This window comes from Polypterus senegalus, chromosome 3, assembly GCF_016835505.1.
Source record: "Polypterus senegalus isolate Bchr_013 chromosome 3, ASM1683550v1, whole genome shotgun sequence".
Lineage (NCBI taxonomy): Eukaryota > Metazoa > Chordata > Cladistia > Polypteriformes > Polypteridae > Polypterus > Polypterus senegalus.
The window spans coordinates 237237434-237264598 of NC_053156.1; the positions used below are offsets into that span (position 1 = coordinate 237237434).

The 27165-nt window shown below is 38.1% G+C and overlaps 1 protein-coding gene and 1 long non-coding RNA gene across 2 annotated transcripts in view; one reads left to right on the forward strand and one right to left on the reverse strand.

The window, feature by feature from the left end:
* Positions 1–27165, reverse strand: part of smyd3 (SET and MYND domain containing 3) — a 1145948-nt gene that overhangs the window by 1044705 nt on the left and 74078 nt on the right. The window lies entirely within an intron of this gene.
* Positions 15501–18747, forward strand: LOC120526004. Its single transcript, XR_005633059.1, has 3 exons — positions 15501–15536; positions 16345–16451; positions 17578–18747. It is a non-coding gene; the product is annotated as an uncharacterized LOC120526004 (long non-coding RNA).

Genomic DNA, 27165 nt, shown 5'->3' on the forward strand with positions numbered 1-27165 from the left:
CAGATTATTATTGCTAGCTCCGAGACCCTAGCCACAAAACATTCTATATGGCACCACATGATTCTTCAAGGAGCACCAACTGCCTCTCTGATTTGATGGATATGATCCAGCAACAAAAGCAAAGAATGAAAAAACACATTTGCAGAAATTACTCCTAAACTGAACTTCCTGCTCAGGTATTCTAAAGTCTGTTGCTGAAGGAATGAACTCCCCAGCCATATAAGGTCACATATGCAGCATAACCTAGTTGCATTCTTGTTTTAAGTGACCACTAGGAGTGAGAAAATAAAGTGAATATTAGAAAATTATATTCCATTAGAAAACAAATGTATGTAGTTTACTAAAACAACATAACTTAATAATGATAAACTTTCTCTTCAGATAAATTGATACAGTTTACCAGAATAAGAAATTGCAAATTTATAAAATCATTACATATTAGATATTACCTGCAACTAAACATGTAGTTTTAGGTTCTATTTAAATCATTGGCGCTTAATTACAAAGTGACTTCAAGAAATCAATCTAGGGTCTTGTTAAACTCAAGTCTTCAGTAGTTTCTTTACTGAAATGTGTTACTTGCACAATGAAAGGAATACATTCATTTTATACAGTCCTCCATTTCTTATGTTTGTTCCAAAGGACTTCATGAATAGTGAACTATTTCTAACATAAATATGGTGCAACATAAAAAAGGATGTACCGTCGTCTAAAACCAAAATATCTGCTTTCTAATTTTGAGAAAGCAGTATGGGGACAAAAATTAGTCTGAAATGATTGAAAGCTTTTTAGCAAGAAGAAAACAGTTAATTCTTAAGAGCTAAAGGTTGGACTGTTTCTTGTATTTCATTAAAACAAGCCTTTTATCTACAAATAAGACTGAAATGTCTAGGAAGGTTTGCTCATAATGTCATTAAGATAAATTTTCACAATTCATAAAAAATAGCTAGTACTACTCACTCCTACCTCTGTCTTTATTAGAAATAAATAACTCACAGACAAGATTTAGCATAATTCTAAAACATGTTCTGTAGATGAAAAAAATTAAATTAACCAGAAATTAATCAATGCCCAATGTGACCTCTGTGAAATCATTGCATAAGAAAAGCAATCACTGTTATACTATCTGAAAATCTACCAGGTGGGGGAGAAAGGATCGGAAAATGTTTCATTAATGCAATATGGCAAAAACACACTTTTGAATTCTTTATTATTGTTGGCAAGACTTGTTGGCTTTTGCTTTTGCTTGCAGCCATTATTTTAGGAAATGACTTGATTTTCTTGGTGCTTTTCCACTTCCAGGCCACTATCATTAGCACAATTTATCGCTTATAAATCAGTTGGCTCTTACTGTGTAACTTACAGCAAGTGAGTGATTTAACAGTCCAAAGGCTTTGCTACAATTAAAAAAGAGTAAAATAAATATTCAAAGATACACAAGAGATTGGCTAACTTTATGTTAATGTCATGCTGCACGGAAGACACAGATAGTCATTTATTTGATAACCTGCCTATGCTGTGCAGATTGATACAAATTGTTTTTCAATGCAAAACTTTACAATTTTATTTAGATGTACACCTGAAGAAGATAACACTAAGACATATAATCAATTTCAGGATGATCTTTTAGTAACATTATTCAAGTTAATCTTATTCAGCACATGTGAAGAAATTGTGCCGTAACAACTATTAAGTAGTGATACCGAGGCCGTTCACTTTTGGTTTTAGCATATACTTGTGATATCTATACTAATAAAAGGCAAAGCCCTCACTGACTGACTGACTGACTCACTCACTAACTCATCCTAATTCTCCAACTTCCTGTGTAGGTGGAAGGCTGAAATTTGGCAGGCTCATTCCTAACAGCTTACATACAAAAGTTAGGCAGGTTTCATTTTGAAATTCTACGTGTAACGGTCATAACTGGAACCTACTTTCGTATACTGTATACGGCCATAGCGGGCAGCTCGGTCACCGTGTGAGGCGGAGTAGCGTCTTGCGTCTCGCATCATCACGCCAGGGGAGCCGCCATGGGCAGTCCAATACCTCCCCTGAGACGCTTGGTGGCAGCCTCCCTGGCTGACAGTGATTCCCCAACCGCTCGCAAGGCTCCATGGGAGATAGAGTCCTCCACAACTTGGTTGGGGCCCGGGGTGGCCGCTAGGGGGGGCTGTCTGCTTCCCACAGCCCAGCTGGACGAGTCTTCAGCCCCACCCGGGGCCAGGTGGTTAATAACCTGGAACGCTTCCGGGTGTGCTATAAAAGAGCCCAGCCACCACCACGCGAGGAGCCAGAGTTGGGAGGAAGGAGACAAAGCTTGAAAATAAAGAAAACACATTGAATGAGGAGGTGTGTCCAAACTTTTGGCCTGTACTGTATATATGTGTATAGATATATGCATATATATATGTATATATATATAATGTAGACTCAAACTGATTATGACAGCAATCCAAGCTGTGAGAAAACACTAAAAAGGAGGCGTGTCAGACGTCGTGGTACATTTACTCGCAGAAAAATCCACAAGTTAATAGACAAACTGTCGCTAAATACTCGCAGGAAAATCCACAACTTAATAGAGACGATGCTGCTAAATACTTGCATAGCGATTTGGGTAGTGAACACTTTGATGAATGAAACCTGTTATCTTTACAATGGTTGACAAACACAGAATGTAACTTGAACACAACACGTCCTCCAAATACGAACCTGAAAGAAATAATGATAATCAAATCCTTGATGACAACAACACTCATAACAGTAACAAAACAATTACTTTGACAATCATGTTACGTTATTTTTAAAATGTTTCCTTTTCTTTTTCATAACTTCTTTAACACATGACTTCTCCGTTGCGAAGCGCGAGTATTTTGCTAGTTGAATATAATTAAGTAACCAGTAACTCACTAGAATTAAAAGAAGACCGGTCAAATAAGAAATACTAATTATTAAGTACACAGAGCTCCAGAGTCCTGGGTTGAAATGTAAGCATAGCCAATGTATTTGTGGAGATGGTATGTTGTTCCCATATTTGCAAGGGATACTCAATGAGAACATTCTAAACATACGCATGTTAGGCTAATAGGAACCTCTAAAAATTGGCCCTGAATAAGTGAGTGTGTGTGTGCGTGTGTGTGTGTGTGTGGGGGGGGGTGTCACCTTCATGACCTGGCAACGCATCTAGGATTAGTTCTTTACTTTGAATTTATTGAATTTGATACTGGATGGATAGCTAAACTATATACTGCAATATTTTCTAAACCTATTCATGGTGTATCTAACTCACAAAATATCACTACTTTGATCCTACTGGGTTCTTAATTACTTTTTTAGCTGACATAACAACTAGTAATGGTAAGTAGCCACTATTGATTTCAGTAGTGGATCAGTAGACGTTACTTTGTAGGATCGTGTGAAAAATAATATAGTAATCAGCAATGTTTAAAAAAAAATTCTAGAAAATTGATAATGTAAGAATTTTACAGTGCAAAGACTGGTAATTTTAAAATATGGTCCACTCACTCTGAAGTGAAGGTCCATCACAACTCCTTCTGCAATTAGCTCATTCAACTCCTTGTATTACCTAATGTCATATGAAAGGTGTTTACATGTTTCATATATTTTATATAGGAAAAGTTTTTCCATTGTTCAACATAATATGAATTAAAATTTTCAGATTTTCTTAATCCAATTCAGGGTTGCAGGGCTGAAGGCAATCTTGGCAGCATCAGGTACAAAGCAGGTACCATTGCAAAACAGGGCACTAGTCTATTTCAGGGCCCACTCAAACTCACACCCATACACAAACTCATATTCACATGGCTTCGATTTGGAATCATCTTACTAAGTACTTCACTCACTGTTAGCAGATGCTTCTGTTCAATGTGGTCTATTACCAGAACTTCATCAAGCTACAAGGTCATGTGTTCAAACCCCTGCAGCAATCTTTCCCTAATTCTTTGAAAAATTGGTGAGCCTGACAACTCCTCAAAGAGAAGACAATTCACTGTAAGTAATCCTTTACGGGTATTGATGGTGACATACGTTTAAGACTCTTGATCCAGACTTATCTGTTGATAGGTATGACTTAAGGCCGATTTACTAAACATAAAGTTTTTCAAACAGAACTACAGTTTTAGGATTTGAATATGTCTCCATTTTGAGCATCAAACTCACAGTGAATTTGTAATCCCCACAGATTCTTACAGATCCATGTAGCTTTGAAACAATTAGTGTTGGATTCACCTAATCAGAGTAATTCACAGGCAAAATGATATTTTCTCTAACAAGCCTATTCAATTCAGCATCCAACTTTTGATTTACTGTATAATGTACTTGCGTTGCCTTAAAAATCTGGATGTTTGTTCCACAAATTGTCCACATAAATCTTGGCTGGCATATTTTGTCATGCTCCTAACTCCTCTTTTAAAACATCCTCAAGTAGCTTTAACACCTCCTGTTGTGGTTTTCTCTCTCTTGCTCTCTTACAATGTGGTATTGGATTCCCCAATTCACATGTACTTCTTTAATCCATCAGCAGCCCAATAGATTTAACCTTTACCGGACACATCTACAAGTGACAATTGTTTGACAAGCTGTGAAACTTTTCCTCCTGTATATGTCTTTAGAAAAAGCGAACAGTGATTTGTTGTTACCTTTTTCCCACTAGTCCAAAATTTGAAATATGTCATTATAATTATATTGCATCCACTGCTTTAAGGTTTACATTGGTATAATTATTTTTTTTAATGTTAATGTACTAAGACGGTGCTGACACAAAAGCGACTAGTCTCTCTCTAGGATAAATGGTACAACCTTTAGAAAGACAGTTTCTGTTTAAATGGGTATAATTAAAATATCCTCAGCATTGGAGTTTTTCTCTCCCAAAAGTTTTAAACATATCAACTGGATATTGGGCTCAGCACACTTTTTAATATGGCCACGTTTTGACATATTTGTGGCATTTTTCAAGTAACAAACAAAACACTATCACATTATTCTCATCTCCAAATCCCTATCATATTTTAATCACATATATTTTTTTATAGTCTATCCTGTGGCTATTGCTTGAGACCTACTTGTGTACTGCCAACTACTCTCATGTTTTGCTCTCTGGTTTGTCTTAAAATGCCCTTTCAGATCCTGTACAAATGTCACATTTTTTGTGACATTTTAAATCCTATTTCAAAAATAAAATCAGTCTCTGCTAATAAAATAAAATACTAAAGTGGTCCTGCATTGATGGTGTTTTCTATATTCAAAATTCAACACATCCTTTAAATTTTCTTGAAAAAAAAAATAAAATGGTGGCACAGAGTCTCTTCATTTTTTAATATAGTTTGATGTAGTGATGCAATGATTAATTATATACATGTATTTTATGTCTTTGAGGTTCTTCACTGTAGTTACATAATGTGAGGTAAGACCTTTAAGTTACTGTTACTAAAAAAAAATACCAATTAATCAAGCATGTATTATACATTGTCTTAAGAAGAAAAAAAGTCAATCATTTTAGGTACTACTGGCTCAAAAACCCAAGCAGTGAATCATTAGTATGAAGTAATATAACTCAAAAAGCAAAATGAAGAATAAAAGAAGAACAAAATCTGCTTGTTTCTATGCAGAACAACCATTTTTATTAAAACATGACTGCAAAGGATGATTCAAAGACTTTAAAAACCTTGCTGGAGAAAATATTTCCACCTATACTAAACGTCTAACAGAAGTAACTACATATCCTGGGGAGAGAAAATCTGCACTGTAGTAGAGTAGGTAAATACACCATTTATTCTTAGTAAACAAAAGAAGATTATTTCCTGCTGTGCTAGATATTACTGATTTTTATTGCTTACATCCAGTAGTTTCCTATTATGAACATATTCTCTACTCCCAACTAACATTAAGATTCCCTCCACTTGATCTTTCTTTTCTTCCATATGACTCTTCTTTAAAATAAATGCCCTGAAGATAGATCATAACTGAATAAAAACTCCTTTACTTAATAGGCATGGCAAACATTCCATTTTGATTTCAAAACGTTGCCATTATGGGGGTGTTGTGTGTAGAATTCTGAGGAAAAAATGAATTTAATCCATTTTGGAATAAGGCTGTAACATAACAAAATGTGGAAAAAGTGATGCACTGTACAAGCTAGAAAGAAATATCACAACTATATATATGTTAATATCAAGTCAAGTTGGGGAGCATGCACTGGTACAGTGCATTGCCGCACCCACATGGTGAAACAACTCGGGATCCCGATTTGCAACCCTCCAGGCAGACACACGGTCCAGTCCCACCCTCTGGAAATGACCCTTTATCTGCTGCAGCCAGGTGTTACGTTGGTGACCCCTTGGCCTGGTCCATCCACTCAGGTCCCCAACAATAGTGCCATAACTGACGCTCCCTCACAATGCAGGTAATGTGCATCATTCGGGACTCCATGAGCAACCACTCATTCGACACTAAGTCAAACCAGCGGTACCCAAGGATTTTCCAGAGAGACACAGTACCAAAGGAGTCCAGCAAGACATATAGCAAGACAGGAAGCACCAAGACTTGAACCTTCGTCCTTTTGCATAGATATCAGGAAAGCCACACACCCCTTTCCAGCAAACTCATGACCCCCCATGCTCTCTCAATCCGTCTATTGACTTCATAGAAAGAGTCACCAGAGACATGAATGTCACTGCTGAGGTAAGTAAACCTTTTGACAAGGTCGACACTCTCTCCGCAAACAGACACACTGCTGAATCTGTACCTAAGAGGTCATTAAAGGCCTGGACCTTGGTTTTTATCCAGGACACTCGCAAGCCCAGACACTCACCTCACTCAGTCTCTCGAATGCCCTGATCAGAGCCTCCATTGACTACACGAAGATCACAGCATAGTCAGCAAAGTTAAAATCCGTGAATCTTTCTTCATCAACAGATGCCCCACCGCCACAGGACCCCACAACCTTGCCCAACTCCCAGTCCATACAAGCATTGAACAGAGTAGGAGCAAGAACACACCCCTGACGAATCCAGAATCAACTGGGAAAAACGCAGAGGTACTGAATCCACTCTGCACAGCACTCACAGTACCAGTGTACAGGCCAGCCATGATATCCAGCAACCTCAAGGGGATCCCACGAACCCTCAGGATGTCCCACAGGGCAGCTCAATCAACTGAATCAAACACTTTGCGAAAATAGACAAAGGCTGCAAAGAAACTCAGCCGATATTCACGTTTGTGCTCCATGAGAACCCTCAGTGCCAGGATGCGGTCGATGGTAGACTTCTTAGTCATAAAACCAGACTGTTTCGCTCGCTGGTAGGTGAGCAAGTGATCACAGATCCTATTGAGGACAACTCTAGCAAGGACCTTACCCGGCACCAACAGCAGTGTTATCCCCCTGTAGTTGCTGCAATCCAGGTGATCACCCTTCCCTTTCCAGATAGGGACGACGTCCCATTTTCCAGTCAGTTGGGATGATGCCAATCTCCCAAATGGAAGCAAAGATTGTTTGCAATGCCAGGAGGACAGGCTTACCACCAGCCTGTTTCATTTGTAAGAACCGTTCCATCAGCTGCCCTGACTGTGACTCTCCAAGGAACAGATTCAGATGTGCAGTAATGCTTCAATTCCTCTGTAAGTAGGACGTGGGTCGCTAGACCACAGATGGTGTGTCACTAGCTCACAGATTCCTCTAACAAACACCTCTTTATCTGCCCTCAGAGCCCTCGCAACCGTCCTTCTAAGTTCCCAGTACAGACCAGAGTTGCCATTGAGCAGTGCGCTGTGACTCTTCTCGATGATATCCAGGGTGCCCTGCGAGATAAAACACCTCCTTCTGGGAACACCGGTAACACCAACACAACCCTCAGCAACCTTCAGGGTCTTGTTACGGAAAGTCTCCCACATCACATTAGGATCGGCAGTCGTACCCAAATCTGAAGGTTTCTCACACAAACTACGTGCAAACTCATTAGAAACAGCCTGGTCTTGGAATCTGGGCAAGTCCAGGATCATTTTCCTAGTAGGTGGTAACCTACTGAACCTAAGCTGGATCCTAAGAGTAGCAACAATTAGTCTGTGGTCAGAATTCCCAGTTTTGCAAGAGCACCCAGCATCTGCGCACAAGGATGTGATCGATCTCCTTCACCGTACCACCAGTAATGGAGTACCAAGTCCAACGATGCGGTTCAGGGAGCTGGAACTGGGATCCAGTGATTCGCAGCCACTGACCTTTTGCAAAGTCCACGATCACCAGACCCATGGGGACCGAGACAATTCTCATACCCAGCCCTGTCAGTGCCAGTGGTTGCATTGAAGTTACCCATGACCAGAGGAATGTCACCTCATGGGCACCCATCAACCACCGAACGAAGCTGCAAATAAAATGTCTCCCTCGCAGAGACAACACTCACCGCTGTTGGAGCATACACTGAAGCAACATACAAGGCACCCAGGGAGTGCCATAATCCGAGTCCCATAATACGTTCGTTGAAAGGAGTGACATCGGACACCATCGGAAGAAGCCAATCCGCTACAGCAACAGCTGCTCCCCGCGTATGACAGCCATAAGACCGAACAGACCAATAAAAGGTGTATCCACCTACAGATAACTGGCCAGTCCCCAGTCTGCACACCTCAGAGAGTGCCGCCACTGAAATGCGGAGTTTACACAGCTCCTCCAACAGCATGAGGAAGATGATCATCTTGCCAAAAAGACAAGACGTTCCATGCGCCCACCAGTATGGGCCACCTGAAATTGGGACCCAAGTGCTGCTGTGCAGCAAGCGACGCCTCAGCACCACACCAGTTCGATCCCCAACAGACCTGACCCTATTGGCTCTCCAATGGTTTCGACTCTTCCGGGGATGGGGCTCCCGAAGGCTTTCCCCCATCCACTTCATGATGCAAGCAGCAGAGCTACTCCCGCGGAGAGCAAAAAGGAGTCCTGAGCTTTGTGAAGTTTTTTTTTTTACCAGCTGCAGGGCCGGATGGAGTTTAATGTCATACCCAGGACATATCCATCCATTATCCAACCCGCTATATCCTAACTACAGAGTCATGGGGGTCTGCTGGAGCCAATCCAAGCCAACACAGGGCGCAAGGCAGAAAACAAACCCCAGGCAGGGTGCCAGCCCACCGCAGTACCCAGGACATATGTTTATATGAATTCCTTAAAAACCTGAGGCCAAAGATAAAGTGTATGGTTAATTGGTGTCTCAAAATTATTCCAGCATGGGTACAGCAGGTTTAAAAATGGATGCATCCAAAAAAATTTAAGCGGTACTCAGATTTACATATTGTTTTCTATTCAATTTGTTCCAATTTAAAGTCACAGAAGGACACAGCCAATTCACTGCATTGGGAGCAAGGGAACAACCAACCTTGCCCAGTCCATTCATAAACATTCAGAAAACCCTTATAAACAAGAAACCCATCAGAGATTCAAATCCAGGTCACTGGACTCGTGAGGCATTGTCCATTAACCAAATTTAGCAGTTTGAGGTTTTACCAACAGATTGCAACATAAGAAATTCAAGGTCAGTAACAAGTTGACTTAAGAAAAATTAAGACATGTTATCATTCTACAGAATACATTAAATGTTCACAATTTAATGTAAATTTTAAGTTATAAAACACAGTTCTGTCATCATGGTCAATCTACTACTTTCAAGACATGTTTCTGGTGATGTAGTATTTATTAAATAATGCCATGTTTATTATTGGTGCTTCAATTCAGTTAGATCTTTTCATTTTATGTTTCATTGAAAGAAAAAAAATGACAATATATTGTTCGTCTGCCAAACTCTAAGAGGAAATGCCATTTTTAGTTTAATTTTTGCTAAAGATGAGATTAACTTTAACTAAAAAAAATACAGTGCCAAAATTAATAATGGCTGAAGGACATGTACGGCATCTTAGCTTTATGTGAGATGGCGTGATATCTCTCTCTATATATAAAATCCAATGTCCGTCTGTCTGTCCACTTTTTACAACAGAACTACTTAACAGATTTAGATTGGGTTTTTTTCTATTATTTGTTTGAAAATTCCGGGTTAATTTAGCAACCTCTCTCATCACGCTAAGAAGTATAGTTCACTTGCAGGAGCAATATATTTGAGCTAATCTGAGACAGAGGGGAGGGGGAAGCGTGACGTCAGGAGTGGGGAGTCGGTCTACCTCTGTGTTTTGGAGTTTGCAGTGCCTTGCCTCCGATTAGCTAGCAATACCTTTTTGATTATTACTGATTTTTAAAGTTTGTCACTAATTCGCGGGCTCAGCCACTGGGGACGGCTCATTATTTATAAAAGACCACAAAATTCAAAGGTATCTAGGGATATTGAAAACACAGAGAAATCAAGCATTTGCAAAAGCATGTTTTATTTTTGTTATAGATATCTTCTGTATATCATCCATCCATCCATTTTCTAACCCGCTGAATCCGAATACAGGGTCACGGGGGTCTGCTTGCTGGAGCCAATCCCAGCCAACACAGGGCACAAGGCAGGAACCAATCCTGGGCAGGGTGCCAACCCACCGCAGGACACACACAAACACACACTAAGGCCAATTCAGAATCGCCAATCCACCTAACCTGCATGTCTTTGGATTGTGGGAGGAAACCGGAGCGCCTGGAGGAAACCCACGCAGACACGGGGAGAACATGCAAACTCCACGCAGGGAGGACCCGGGAAGCGAACCCGGGTCTTCTAACTGCGAGGCAGCAGCGCTACCACTGCGCCACCGTGCCGCCCCTCCTGTATATCAATACTATTATAATAAAAATGTACAAAAATGAATAATAAATAATTTTAACCTCACTGCAATTATTATACTGACAAAATGCCACAATGGATAGCATTGCTGCATAACAGCTTCAGATTCCTGGGTTCAAATCCCAGCCCAGGTCTGCATGACATTTTCCTTTTGATCCGCCACTTTTTTTTCTTAAACATCAAAGAAGTATGTTAGGTCAATTGGTTGGGTGAGGAAAGGTGTATGTATGGGCACATTCTGCAAAGCACTGCTATATCATTCACAACTGGTCCCTGCTATGCAGCTGATGCTGCAGATATAGGCAGTGGACCACTTCGAGCCACACAGTGGTGTCTTAGCAATTAGTATGCCAATAACTAAAAATCTCTTTAGAAAGTCCTACTGTGCTCCTCATTTGAGAATCTCTTCTGCTATGCCTAAGAAATTCCCTGTGTGTTTCAACCTAGTGACAATTCAAGAAAGCACTTAAATTCAAAGGCACAAAATGAAAACTCTGAACTTTGAATGTATTTTACAGTTTTATTTTAAAGATGCATTTATAAAAAAAAAGCAATTTCATAAAATTGATGAATACATTTGAAAAGGTGAATAGAACAATGTACTTACAAGTGGAGATCTGCTTAGGAAGAAAGAAAATGAGTTGAAGTGAAATGAAATTTGTTTCCTTTTTACTTCCACAAGAATACTTCTGTAAGGGCTCATAAATACAAAGGAAAGCTGTACACTTGACAATTTCTCCAACTGTAAGATATACCATTCCTAGAAGTGTTTACCTCTTATGTTTTTATTTTCCTTTGTTAGAATGGGAAAACATAACTGTTTTAGACTTGTAATGTACAGTGCTTAATGCGTTTTTCATCTTGTTTTCTAACACTTTCAGTCATCAGTTCAAGGAAAAAAATATAGAGAACTCTTATGCTAACAGTACACTAGTTCTATAAGTTGGAATTAAAATTGGTGTTTGGTAAGTAAGTTGCTTATATACAGTACAACACATTTGGCTTCAAACCTATATGGACCATAGGCCAAGACAAATTGCTCATTTAAATTACAGCTCATTTCTAGATGTCTCAGTTGGTTATCTATCATTCTCACTTTGGATTTCAAGATTTCTTTCAAGGTAGGTTTAGTAAAGTATTCTATGATAGAATATGTTCTTTCAAGAGAGCTAAAGGTCCATCAGTCAGACAAGGACAGAAGAAATGATGTTGACGTTTACATTGTAAAGTCAAAAGAATCAATACACTCTTCTTTATTAACTTTGTCAGAAATACAGTAGCAATTATATATGAAAGCCTATCTTGGTTGCTGCTCTGATTCTTTCTTTTTAAACTTCCACAAGGATTATTGATTTTTTGGTCTAAATTCAGTAAAATATTTCAAAGCATAGAGAGTAACAACTGTTTTACATTAAACAGTACTTAACTTAATAGTAAATTGATTACTGTATCATCAGCTTAAAAACAATTCATGTAGACATTTGCTACTAAATAAAACATTTTAATTTAAATATGATTATAACCAGAAGCTCTAAATTACCTGGCAATTTCCTAGGTGGTAGTTATGCCAATTAATAACCAGGTTAAAAAATTCTAAGCATGAGTGTCATAGTATGAACAGTGTTTCAAATTCGATTCCATAACTCTCAGTAATTATTTGCTTTTGATTACATGCAGTTACAGTTTTGTTTACATATCAAGGTGCTAGATATTATTACCCTGGAAAGATCTGTCTGCTTGTATAAGAGATGTTCTTTCAGTCTCAGCTTTCTAATCCAGGCTAAAGACTCCTTGCTTTAGTCAAGCATACGTTGATTACCTGTGGATATTGCATTTCTGTTGGTTAGTCATTTGTATAAAACACATAATATATGTAAGTATAACAATAATTATAAACCAATACCAGAGGTGAATTTAGGAGAAAGGCACCCTTGGATTAAATCACTTTTTGGTCCCCACCTAGATGTACTGAGTGAACCATGCAAAACTAGTATGTAATGTCAAAACATAGGATTCAAGCAAACATGAAAAGGTACTACACAAAAACAGTAAGCAGCGCAAGAGTATGCAGTAGGTGTTTGGATAGCAGGGAAAAACACTAACACCACAGAAACATCTCCTGAGATTATGAGTGACAAAGAAACAGAGAGAAAGAGGAGGCGATGCCAAAGTTTACAATTATACTTGATAGGATTCAGTGTACAGTATGACATGTTAGATGTTAAAAACAAAGACAGTCTAATCAATTTCACCTGTTTATTATGTGACAGATAAAGAGGAGGAAGGAGAGAGGGAGGGGAAAATATTTAATAAAAAAATTACTATACTACTTAGTTATTTTCACAATATAGAATATTTTACCTGTTAAAACTAAAAAAAATGAAAACAAAAATAAAAATAGATTAAAAAATGTAAGAAAATATAGATAAAAACCATTAAGTTTACTTTTTTCACTAGTTTGTGGATTCGAATCACTTATCATGCTACAAGTAAATTTTATGTGATGTAGGGTAGTGATACAGCTAACAGAGTACTTGTGCAAGGTACAGTTATTATTGCTTCATTGTGAAACAACCTTTCCAAACTATCTCATTTGCAAGGAACAACATTCTGCTTAGGTATGTAAAATGTAGAGAAAACATTTATTTTCAAAAAGGATGTCTCACTGTAAAGTGACAGGTAAAATGTGAACAAAATATAAATACCTTATAAAAAAACTGAAATGTTTTTGCTCATGACCATATTCGGGGCATTCCCTAGGCTTTTCAAACAAAGGTTTTCTTGATCAGTACATATCAGCATTAGGCCTTTGAATTATTATGAAAAATAAGTGTAAACAAGGCCAGAAGTTCATCATAACTATTATCCTATGCTGTTGTGTCATTCGCTGTGCACATCTGTTGAACCCAGTCACAATTACAGTATAACATGCTGTTATTTATTAACAGACTAGAATTCTCTAAGATATCATCTGTAAATCTACCTTGTATATTGGAGATCAGTGAACAACAATTTTGAAAGTTGTCCAAAGCTCTTCCTACAAAGGCACATTTGAAAGTGAAACACTTACCATTTAAGCAAGGTTGTCACCTATGTATGCTTCACTGTCACCAGAATCTATAACTAAAATCTATAATACTGCCAATGGAAAAGAAGTGTCACTATAATTTTTTTCACATGCCTTTTGTTCCAACAGCCCATATTCAGCTCTCCTGCTGCCAGAAAAGTCCAGCCCAACTGCTGCCCTTGTCATTACCTACAGTAAGATGACAGGGAAATGACAGAGGCATGCAACTAGCCATGGACGAGCTATCTCAAGGATAATTTTGATATTTATTGTTAAGATCAGCTTGGAACTGCTTTATTTTGCTGTGTATTGAGACTAATGCGTATCTTAATATATAAGCCATATACAAGTATTGGGGTGGCACGGTAGCACAGTGGTAGCACTGCTGCCTCGCAGTAAGAAGACCCAGGTTCGCTTCCCAGGTTGTTCCTGCATGGAGTTTGCATGTTCTCCCTGTGTCTGCGTGGGTTTCCTCCGGGTGTTTGGTTTCCTCCCACAGTCCAAAGACATGCAGGTTAGGTGCATTGGCGATCCTAAATTGTGCTTCGTGTGTGGGTGTTTGTGTGTGTGTCCTGCAGTGGGTTGGCACCCTGCCTGGGATTTGTTCCTGCCTTGCGCCCTGTGTTGGCTGGGATTGGATCCAGAAGACCCCCGTGAACCTGTGTTAGGATATAGCGGTTTGGATAACAACTGGCTGACTGACAATAGAAGTATTTTCTGAAGTTTGTAATTGTTTATTATACATTTTACTGAATTCTGAGTTTGTAAAGAATACTATCATCCTCTTTAATAAAACCCTTGTGTGCGTCCAGTGTTCGTGTGTGTCTTCTGGTGAAGTGCGCATGTGCGGGCCGCGCCGCACATTGTACCGTGCCCCGCCCATGCGCTCGGCACGTGGACGCACACACACTGGAAGCTGGGCCCGCAGTGAATTGCCTAGCCGCCACCGCGCACGATGAGCAAATAAAGCACACACACTGGAAGCTGGGAACACAGTGAATGGCCTTGCCACGGGCTGCGCATGATAAGATATAAAGGACAACATTGCTGGGGAGAGTGCTGATTGGGTAGTTGTGGCGACGCCACACAAAATAATCAGTTGCATGCCCCCACAGATTAAAATGCTTGCTGGGGAACTGCACAGCACTTGCTGGGGAGACGCTACAGGCACGATTATAAGCAGCACGCCACACATTACATCAGTTGCTGGGGACACTCTACTGATTGCCCACTGTTGTGACAGAAAATTAAAGTCATATTACGGACATCAAAGCCAGTATTACTGTCAGAGAAAATTACAGGCATTTTATGGAAATACAAACCAGTATTACTGCGAGAGAAAATTAAAGACATATTAAAGGATGCATATTACAGCCACATACAAGCCAGTATTACTGTAGGAGAAAATATTACGGACGTATCTACTAACAACATGCAACCCAAAAAAAGGACACGTCAAGTAGGACAAAACACACAGACAATCAAATCCTATATAAGCAACATCTCCTGGAAGAACAGTCAGCTCAACAAGTAAACATCAACAAAAGAAAGGCTGAAAGACAAAGAAATATACGAGCAAATAGATCGATTGAAGAAAAAGAAAATGACTGTCAGAAAAACATTAAAAGAGAAAGACTCAGAAGAGCAAACCTTAGAAAAGGTTGGCATTTACTTGCCAGAACCAGTATTCACCCACGGTCAGTTTTATGTTGCATTATCAAGAGTTTTCCAGATGTTGTTGTCAAGGTTGTAGAGATTCCTGAACAAGGCAAACTGTTGCCAAACTCAGACAGAATATTTACAAGAAATGTTGTCTATAATGAAATTGTATAGAAAAATTTCATGAGGTAAAAAAATTGAAAGTTTTACCTAAATATCTTCTTCAGATATTGTGTCTTACAGATTGTTACAAAGTTTTACACTAAGGCAATATTAATTATACTTACTGTATTGTCATGTACGTTTCTATTTTATTTTTATTATTATTTTACTTTAGGCTTCTTGAAAAAATATTTTTGACAAAAAAAAAAATTAAGACAAGAAACAGAATGAGGTCAAGGTCCTTGCCATTTAATATAGACTGTTCCTACTAATGTTCATGCACTACTGTTCTAGCGCCCGTTATTGTAACAGGCTTAATGTCTAGTATAAAAATAACAGAACTAAATTGAATAATCAGACAGGAATGATCTATGACAATTATGGGACTATATTCTGCTGAGGCAGTCAACACACAAAAAGAGAAATACCATATTTTAACGCTTATAAGACAGAATATCCCAGAATTACATTTTCAGGCTGATGCTGAAGTCACTTTAGTTATAACTATGATTTTTACTAAATTGTAACTACTAAGGTCTAAGGACAAGCTGGTTTTACTTTTTGTATATTTACACCCAGCTTACACTCCATTTCCATATTCTTGTAAAAAAACATCTGGACTAATGCATTACTTACTTTACTTTGCAATAATACAGTTTACTTTTCTATTTTTGGTAATTTAAGTCAATTTTGTTACAAGACAACATTGTGGATGGATGAACAGATAGATGAATTCTTCCAGCAACAAACAAGAGGAACCTATTCAGATCAAAGATCACCACCTAAAGAAGGTAACCTTTATGGAATTATACATGGCTGATGCAATAATTACATATTACTATAATGAATCCATTTACCATGTTAAATATACCACATTTTGGTAAAAAAACATTTAACAAACTGATTTTGCATATAGCATGAAATACATTACAGTTTAGTATGATAGTAATAATAACAAATAAAAGTTATATAATTAATTCCACATTTTCAATGTGCAAATAACCAGATATTCAAAATGCAGACTTTGTGCATTATCATGTTAATAGAAGTGCCCTTCAGTTATTATACAACTACTATTTCAGCTGTCGGAATAGGAACAGATTTAAATATCTGGATGCAATCAAGTGTAAAGGAGGCAACAAAATAAGCAAATTGAAACTGAGAGAAGATGCAGATGCACATTAATTGTAGAATACAGTGTTTTGGTAAAACACACCCTACCCACAAAAATGAAACCAGCAGGCTGAAGAAGGTCATCAAAAAACACCTGATGAGGAACTGTTTCCTTTAGCAGAAATGCATCAAGACAGGGACACCTGAGGTACAAAATTACAATTCTAAGCAGATACACAATAAGTGACATGAATTGAGATATTTTAGCACCATAGCCGTGACTATGAGAAAGACAAAAATATTAAACAGAGCAACCGAGAAGTTTACAATGTGCATGTTTCTGTGTTAGAATCTGCTTTAGTGCTAGAATTTTACTATATTGCAAAGATTCACATTTGGAAAAATGCAGAGTTGGTCAAAGGCTTGTAAGAGCTGCAGACTGAAATTTAATAGTCATAATGAGTTACAATATATTTATTATAATTGCTTTTAACTATATCCTAAGGAAACCAATTTCTGAATGCTTTCCCTTTTATTATTAAAGTTATTATTTTAATGATCCATTGAAACTAGATACAAAAGTTATATCATAGAATAGTATACTAGGAAGTTATTGATTAGAACCCTCAAAGTTGGTTTCTTGTCATAAGGAGAAAGAAAATAAAGAAAAGGTTTCTTAAGAAGCAAAAACGCCTTAGGCTTGGGAAAGGTATGTTGTCTAACTAGGTTGTGGATGGGGTGTTGAATGTGAGTGTGCAAATGTGTCTCTAAACTTTAAATGCTGTTATTTTTCTTTTACACTAGCCATCCTTACAGTTACACTGATAATAGCTTTGATCCATAACAACTGCCAAGGAAATCAGCCTGTCATTTTATAAGAGCACAAGGCCAAAATGAACAAGATTACACATATCACTGAAGATTTAGAGGACTAGTTCTTAAAAAGATTAAGAAAAAAAGAAAAGATGCTAAAGAAGAAATGCAAAAGATTGACAGAATGGCTCTATATTGAAGAACACAGCCAAACTTATTGAAAAAAGGAACTGGAAATGTCATTAGCAATGCAACAAAAATCAAAGAGTGAGGCTACTAAGTATCCAATGCCAGTTATCCAATTCCTACCCTTTATATTCAAAGAAATTGTAACAAACACACTGAAAGCATAAGCCTTTCAATGTCATACAGCCAACCTACTAACAGCTGACTGAAGTTTACAGAGACAGTAGTCATGGGCTACTGTGAATGAACCAAGCATGTTATTTTCATCATTTTACATATTCATTAAATATTGATTTGATTCAGCATACCACTGCAACACAAGCATTTAACAGATCCTTAACTAATAAGCTATGACTGGGACTGTAATGAAGCACAAACACTAGATTAGAATAATCATTTGCTCCACTGATATTTCATTCAAGCTAATCAATTGTTCCAGCATTTCAGAGAAATGATTGAAAGACATAAACTTGATTAATCAACTACATAAACGCTAAAAAAACAACTTACCTAGCAGTCTTATTTTGTTGATAGTAGAAGGGGATTTTATGTTTTTTGTAATGAGGGGCATTTCTTGCATAACTTGACCAAGAACCAATCATGTTGGCCAAAACCGTTTTGATAATAATACATTTAAGGATCTGGGAATTGTTCTTGTAGTTAATGTTGCTGAAATGACTAAGGCTTTTAAAGAATTGTCAAAATATCCTTACTCAGTCGATATGACAACTTTATAGGAAGGAAATTCCTGCCTTGCGCCCTGTGTTGGCGGGGATTGGCTCCAGCAGACCCCGTGACCCTGTAGTTAGGATATAACGGGTTTGATAATGGATGGATGGATGTAGACAGTTAATTGATTTTACACTAATATCAGACACCAGAATGACGGCAAAAGCCAGGTTCCAGGGGATAACAAGCAAAAACACTAAAAGAGATTATACTTCTACATTGATTACATCAGATTGAAATGCCAGATATTTGTATACTTACCACATAAAAGAAATGCAAAAAAAAATCTATGGTGTGCTATTTTTTCATTTTGCTTTGAAATGCAAAAAAAGAAATCTGTGGTGTGCTATTTTTCAAATCAAAATCTCTCCAGTTCAGTTAAATTTGATGGCTGCTGAGCATGGGCAGCCTGCTTCCCATAGATTTTCAATGATATTCAAGTCAGGGGACTGTGACGGCCATTTCAGAACATTGTACTTCTCCCTCTGCATGAATGTATTTGTAGATTTTGAACTGTTTTGGGTCATTGTCTTGTTGGAATATCCAACCCCTGCATAACTTCAGCTTTGTGACTGATGATTGAACATTATCCTGAAGAATTTGTTGATATTGGGTTGAATTCATCAGACCCTCGACTTTAACAAGGGCCCCAGTCTCTGAACTAGCCACACAGCCCCACAGCATGATGGAACCTCCACCAAATTTGACAGTAGGTAGCAGGTGTTTTTCTTGGAATGCTGTGTTCTTCTTCTGCCATGCAAAGCGCTTTTTGTTATGACCAAATAACTCAATTTTTGTCTCTTCAGTCCAAAGCACTTTGTTTCAAAATGAATCTGGCTTGTCTAAATGAGCATTGCATACAACAAGCGACTCTGGGCTTCTTTCTCATCACCCTGCCATACAGATCTTCTTTGTGAAAATTGCGCTGAATTGTGGAACAATGTACAGATACACCATCTGCAGCAAGACGTTCTTTCAGGTCTTTGGAGGTAATTTGTGGGTTGTCTGTAACCATTCTCACAATCTTACGCATATGTCGCTCCTGTATTTTTCTTGCCCTGCCAGACCTGGGTTTAACAGCAACTATGCCTGTGGCCTTCCATTTCCTGATTACATTCCTTACAGTTGAAATTGACAGATTAAACCTCTGAGATAGCCTTTTGTAGCCTTCCCCTAAACCATGATACTGAACAATCTTTGTTTTCAGATCTTTTGAGAGTTGCTTTGAGGATCCCATTCTGTCACTCTTCAGAGGAGAGTTAAATGGAAGCACAACTTGCAATTGACCATGAGTACTGAAAAAAGCACTATATAAATGTAATGACTTATTATTATTATTATTAAATACCTTTTCTTATGATCGGACACACCTGTCTATGAAATTCAAGGCTTAACGAGCTAATCCAACCAATTTGGTGTTGCAAGTAATCCATATTGAGCAGTTACATGCATTCAAATCAGGAAAATTACAAGGGTATCCAAATTTTGCACAGCTAGTTTTTCACATTTGATTTACTTTCATACAACTAAATACTGCTTCACTAAAAATCTTTGTTTGGAAAACACCCCAGTACTCAGATGTTCCTAGGAAATGAAAGACATACCACTGTTATCTTTTTTGTTGAAAGTAGAGTAAATTATTATGCAGGCTGAGAGGGGGTCCCAAACCTTTTCATATGACTGTATATGCTTCACATGAACCATATTTTGGCCCGCCTCTTGGCCATTTAAATATTGTTTATACACAATACCTCATTTTCAATCTACAGTACATGGCAAGTGCCTAGACTTTATTTTTATTGAGGACGGTAATTATTCTATGAAATTAACAAAATAAATGATGCACAAGAAAGGTCACTCAAACAGCTAAAGTAAATTTTCTAGTAAATGTTCTAATGTCCAAAATACTAATTTAGTGACTGGTTAAACTAGGACAGCACACCTGTCTGTCCCACCCCAGAAAATGTATAATGTTCACAGAGCTGTCCAGTTATAAATTATGGAATAAGACCTGAAGAGACATCCTCGGGTAATTGACCCAATACTCAAAGCCTGCTAATATACACTGTTATATTCTGTTGAGTGAGTGCAAAAATATCATCTAAACCGCTGTAACCCATAGCAGTTTGCTGTAGTCAGCTGCAGAAAAAACTAGAAATGTGCAACTATCAAAAATGCCACTAGGTATTAGAGACACAATTAATCTACTAGGTGCTAGAAAAACACTGATGTCCAATTACAATGAATATATTTTCAACACACCCCAGACTTCACTATGACCACAAGAAGAGATATAAATGACTGTTGTTCATCAACAGAAAATTAATTAGAAAAATGCAACAGTTCCCTGTCAGAAAGGAGAAACAAATGACAGAAAATGAGTGAAAAGGATAAGAGAAGGATGCTTCAGACACAAACAACACACAATAACTGTTACCACCTCTGTCAGACAGATTTGAGAGAGAAAAAAAAACTATTTATAAAATCATATGCAATAAAAACCTTCACACTTATGTTTACCAGAATGGTGCCAGTTTGTTTCAGAATCCTAATTGTTGTCAGTGCCATGAAAAACTTTTCTGTAACTATGCCAAGTGTTTGAAACAATTGTTTTCTGGGAGACTAAGCATGTTCAGTTTACAGAACATTTAGGGGTTGCGCTTTAATACAAAAGTCAGTCACAAATGAGACTGTGACCTGGCTCTCTCACTTGGTTTCATAGGGATATGAGCAGAACAGCCTTGAAAGAAAAGACTGAAAAATATATGTTTACTGACACTGATGTTTTGCAGATGTTCTATTAAACCTTACACAGCAGATGGAAAAATGAAATAGCTTGGATGGCATATCACTAAAAAGGCACCACAACTTGATCAGGATTTGACTACAGAGTAACAGGGATTATGAAAGAGAGGTGAAAAAAGTAGAGTGCAGGCAGGGTGGAATGGGTGGAGAAGAGTGTCAGGAGTAATTTGTGACAGACAGGTATCAGCAACAGTGAAAGGGAAGGTCTGCAGGACAGTAGTGAGACTAGCTTTGTTATATGGGTTGGAGACGGTGGCACTAACCAAAAAACAGGAGACAGAGGTGAAAGTGACAGAGTTAAAGATGCTAAGATTTGCAATGGGTGTGCTGAGGATGGATAGGATTAAGAACAAGTACATTAGAGGGTCAGCTCAGGTTGGACAGTTTGGAGACAAAGTCAGAGAGGCTAGACTGCATTGATTTGGACATGTGCAGAGGGGAGATGCTGGACATATTGGGAAAAGATGCTAAGGATAGAGCTGCCATGCACGAGGAAAAGAGGAAGGCAAAAGAGAAGGTTTATGGATGTGTTGAGAGAAGACATGCAGGTGATGGGTGTAAAACAGCAAGATGCTGAGGACAGAAAGATATGGAAAAAGATGATCCATTGTGGCAACCCCTAACGGAAGCAGCCGAAGGAAGAAGAACTTGATTAGGATTTGACAGCTGTCCATGCATTTACCCATGTCATATGCTATAGAGTTCCGAAAAGCCAAAAAGGAAGAAACATATGAAATATGAATAAAATGAAAAATTAAGAAAATACAAATTTTAAATGAGAATTGGATCTGAATTTGTTAAATAACTACTGAAGTACAGAGGAGGAAACTCCATTTTGGATCGAAGAGGATTTGCTACCTTTCCCACCAGTGTTTTCTATGGTAGCAATATAAAACATGGCAAATTATGTACAGAAAAAATATTTTCTTAAAAAACTAGAATGCCATGCATTAATTATAAAGGTGTATGTTTAAACAAAGAATGTATTAATAAATATCACTTATTTATTCTCAGATGTTTTAATGCATTTATTTATATTAACCGGCATTATCCAATGTAGGATGCCCAGCAGCCTGAGCCATGTTAATCAGTAATTGGCAAAAATCAGTAAAGAATTTTTCACATCAAATATGCTGTGTTCACCAGTGTCCTTGTTCAGCTAATATTCTCCTGGAAATTTGCTGTGCAGTTGGGTTAGACAAAATTTTTTCTCAAAAATTAAGATGCTTTGAGAGACCTGCATGACATCACAGAGGTGTTGCAGGAAGGTGCAGAACTTTCATGTATGTGTACTGTAAGTGTACTCCACCTCCCATTTTATGCTGTTGTCCAATTGCTTCATGCATGCATGATGTTACTATCATATCACTACTCCACCTGGATTTGTACCCTTATATGCCTTGTCATTTGAGGGGTACATTAGCTAAAAGAGGAAGCCCAAAGAGAAGGTTTATGGATGTGGTGAGAGAGGACAAGCAGGTGATAGGTGTAACAGAACAAGAGGTCAGAAAGATATGGAAGAAGATTATCTGCTGTGGCGACCCCTAACAGGAGCAGCCGAAAGAAGAAAAAGAAGAAGAGTAGCTAACCATAATAATATTATGAAAAAACTGTTGTTCTTTTGCCTAGATATATTGTACTTTGTGTCTTCATTGCTGAATTAAACATGTTATGCTACCCACTATGTAGCACAGATTAGGTACTAACAGGTACAGTCCCCAAGTTCATAACACTGGTCCTCTGTATCACGGGCTCTGTCGGTACTTACAAGCTCAAACAGAGTAGTACCAATATGGAGTAGTTTAAACCAATCTTTGAGTCCCAGCAGCTGGAGCTCATGCCCTCTTGCCAGCCATGTGCTGGATGCATATAAAGGAAGTGAGCAAGGTCAAATGCATTTTCAATTAGCCACGCAGCACAGAAGTACTCAAAGCAAACTTTAAAGAAGCCTAACCTCCCCCTTCTGAGTCAATAAACATAGGAGACCCTGGGAAATAATAACAACAAAAGATTTACTATTAAGTACAAAAGCATTTCTATCTTCTTAATGGAAGAATAAAGTTTGAAGAATATGCACAGATAGATTAGAAACAAAAAAACACATGCCCGCAGTGTGTATGCAACTGTGCTACATGGCTAATTGCATAGTGGCCAAAACACAACATCAAAAACTGCTGCATGGTCCAGCCAATCAGTGCCATGAAGACTGGAACTCTGTGAGTAGATATTGCTTATTCTATGTTAATTAATGTTGACTTATGTTTATTTTTTATTGTGTCATCTATTTTTCTATTCATTTTATAAAGCACTTTGAGCTACATTTTTTTGTATGAAAATGTGCTATATAAATAAATGTTGATTGATTGATTGATATAATATATATATGTATATATACACATACATACATATATATATATACACACATACATACATACATATATATATACACACATACATATACATACATACATATACATATATATATATATATATATACACATATATACATTGTCACACACGTGCGCATGGGAGGCAGCTAAAGGGCTTGAGTGACGGCAGTTCTGAGACAGGCTGGGCTGTGGCAGAGTGCACTGACTCTTTTTCTCACTTCCCTGTAGACCATCCCTGGGAGACTCCACCTGGCTCTCGTGACATCACTTCCGGGACTGAACCAATGGAGACAGAACTAACCGGCGCCGGCCCCCTTGATGTCACGTCCGGGCCTGATCCAATGAGTGACGAACACGTGCCTGATTCCCATGACCTCACTTCCTGTCTTCCCCTTTAAAAGCCTGCCCTTTTTCCCCTTACCCTCAGTCTTGTCTTGGACTCGTTTGTATGCACATCAGTGCTGTTGTTATGATAAAAAACGACTTTGCAGCCAGGATACCAAAATATATGGGTGGCTGCCCCAAAACTTCTTTGAGTATGTCTCAGCTTTGTGACAACATACATATATACACATACATACATACATATATACAGTAATGGTACACTGCATAAATACACATGACTTGAGCATTCATAGTTTTCATACTCATTCTCTGTAAGTTTAGCATTTGTTTGCTCAGAGGTTGATACGCTTGCTGCTTCATGAGCAGCTCTTCTTTTCTCCACCCTAGTGGCCCGCTTCTTCTCTTCTTTCGTTGGTATCTTTTCACGTTAAAACTGATTAAGTCACTGTTTGTGTTGCAATTACTTAGTATGTTTTCCTTAATTTTTCACTTAAGCTGGCACTTAAGTCTTCAATCTGCCTCAAGAATGATTGAAGATATGAAGAGGTAGGGGAAGTGATGGTGAAGGTGATAGTGAATGAGAACAGTATCCATATGCATGTAACGCACAGCCACCCTGCGGGCCTCTGTCGAGAGTTGATTCTACAATAAAATAAAATAAAAATAAAAAGAGGAATAACCTTGGAGATTAATCATCACCCCAAAAGAAGATAGTAGACGTCACATAGTATATGTGTACCAAATTTCAGGTCAATAGTTCAAACGGTTTGCAAACTACAGGTGATTTAAAATCCTGGACAGACAAATGAACAGCCATGTTATCGTATTACATATATATATATATATATATATATATATATATATATATATATATATATATATATATATATACTAGCAAAATATAGCCCACTGAGAGAAGTAGTGTGTTAAAGAAGTAAAGAAAAAGAAAAGGAAACATTTTGAAAATAACGTAACATGATTGTCAAAGTAATTGTTTTGTGTATTTGGCGGCAGCGTCACGAAGTTGTTTTCGTCTAGCTGCATCAGAAAATGTACCACGACGTCTGACACGCCTCCTTTTTACTGTTTTCTCACAGCTTGGATTGCTGCTGTCATAATGGGTTTGAGTCTACATATATATATATATATATATATATAAATATATATATATATAAATATATACTGTATATATATATATATACATACATATATACATGTATATATACATATATACACATACATATCTTCATATCTATATACATATCTACATATACATACCTATGTACATCATATATACACACACATACCTACATACATACACACACAAATTATATATATGTGTGTGTGCTTGTGTGTGTATGTATGTAGGTATGCGTGTGTGTGTGTGTGTGTATATATATATATATATATAATGTAGATAGGTGTGTGAGTGTATATATATATACATACACATACATGCAAACATACACACAGGTATATATATGTGTATATATATGTATGTGTCTATATGTGTGTGTATAGCTTTGGTCACTGAGTGCAAGGGAAAAATAATAAAATATAGTCTATAAGTTATTAAACTGTAAAACAGTAACGTTTTAAGAAGTAAAGCTACATTGAGCATACTGGAGTGGTTTCGGGTAAACTACATTTTAAAGACAGTGTAACACAACAGGTAAGTAGTACTAACAGCAGCTAAAAGGTATATGGATCATCTGTCGGTAGTAGATCCCTTTTGAAAGGCGCTACACGACGGCTGTGGTATAGAAATGACATTTTCTATGTGAACGTCCAAATTTCTGCCTCTGCTAATGTGCCTTACCGGCATTACCAGCAGTTAAAGAAAATTAGTTTTGTGTCCTCTGCAGTGTGAAGAGAGAAAGGCATTGGTTTGGGATAAAAGGAAAAAAGGTGTAAAGAAAGGAAAGTTGCCATTTTCTTTTATAAAGTGTAGAGAGAGGTCTTCCCTGACGATATGAGCGTCGCAGTGGGTCTCGTGTAAACTGGAGAGACAGCCCTGCCATTAACTGTCCGGGATGGCACTGTCGGTCCTCCACTCCTATGTGTGTCTTCATAATCCGACCTGATGACCTCATAATCGTATACGTGTAAAAGAAAGTGAGATGCACCTTAATATTAGTTTGCCGCGGTCTAGAAATGGGATCCCGTGTTTACAGTTGTCTGGGCTATAGCTCATGGGAAGGGGGAAAAAAATTAAAAGTGTTTACTTTCACTTAAGGCAGAAGCGCAGTCAGAGTCTCAAAGGCCGGCACAGCTACGCACGCACGCGCAGGCTGCCCGACTTTTGCAGTATTTTTGCAGTGCAGGAAATGCCACTTTTTGCAGACACGTTCACGTGAACAAAACTCTCCGCGCTCTTTAGAGGTCTTGCTTTCTCTGCATACTGCGTTCATAGTCAGTTCACGTGAGCCGCTCGGAGTACATGCATCGAAGCTTCTGAGCTGTGCCTGTGCAATCTCGCGATGTCCACGGCGTGATTTAATGTTAGCTAAGACCCGGCACTTAAAAGTTTCTCGCTACAGCAATTTTAACTCCGTTACAAAGTGATCCAAAGTCTCATTTATACCTCGTGTCTTCTCATTAAACTTGTATCTCACAAATAAAGTATTCGGGGTTTTTCTTCAGCGCTCTTTGGGGGCTCTTCCTTCTTTTCTACATACTGCGGTCATAGTCAGTTCACGTGATTACGTGGGAGGCATGATGATGTCACACGCAGCTCCGCCCCCCACGACCATCAGGCTAACATCCATTACAGTACATGGAGAAAAATAGGTTCCAGTTATGACCATTACGCGTAGAATTTCAAAATGAAACCTGCCCAACTTTTGTAAGTAAGCTGTAAGGAATGAGCCTGCCAAATTTCAGCCTTCTACCTACACGGGAAGTTGGAGAATTAGTGATGAGTGAGTGAGTCAGTGAGTGAGTGAGTGAGTGAGTGAGTGCTTTGCCTTTTATTAGTATAGATATACTAGGGGGCTCCGCCCCCTGCTCACTTTGCCCACCAACCCCCAGGTTTGGTGAACCGGATGTACAATTCAAAGAGATTATTTTCATTTAATTAATTTTTTATTTCTTGATATTTGCCAGTAATAAAGCTGCAGTGAAT